Source organism: Gavialis gangeticus, unplaced genomic scaffold, assembly GCF_001723915.1.
Source record: "Gavialis gangeticus isolate Ggan-Ray unplaced genomic scaffold, GavGan_comp1, whole genome shotgun sequence".
NCBI classification, from domain to species: Eukaryota; Metazoa; Chordata; order Crocodylia; family Gavialidae; genus Gavialis; species Gavialis gangeticus.
Window position 1 is genome coordinate 9651559 of NW_017728980.1, and position 381 is coordinate 9651939.

Below are 381 nucleotides of genomic sequence, written 5' to 3' on the forward strand. Positions count from 1 at the left end.
CAGGAAACAGGAACCCACCAAACACTGATGTTAATAAAACAGCATTTTATTGAGAGTTACAAATGTTTAGCTGTGCCCATTTAAATCGATTCAAGGTGCAGCACAGATTCCCCCCCGTACCAATATCCACAAAGCATTTTAACATAAATTGGTTTGGAGTGACTGTATACCCTAGCCATTTTGTACTGTTTAAGAGAAATTACACAATTAATACATCAAGTATTTGTTCCGTCAGATACGACTACTTGCTCAATCCAGTGAAGTAAGAGGGATATTGTTAAGTGCAAAGAGCTAAGCAAGTGCAGGGGGGAAAAGGGAGGAAGAAGAGACAACTGCATTAAGATAAACGTGCCAAGAACTAGATAAACTCCCCCCCCCCCC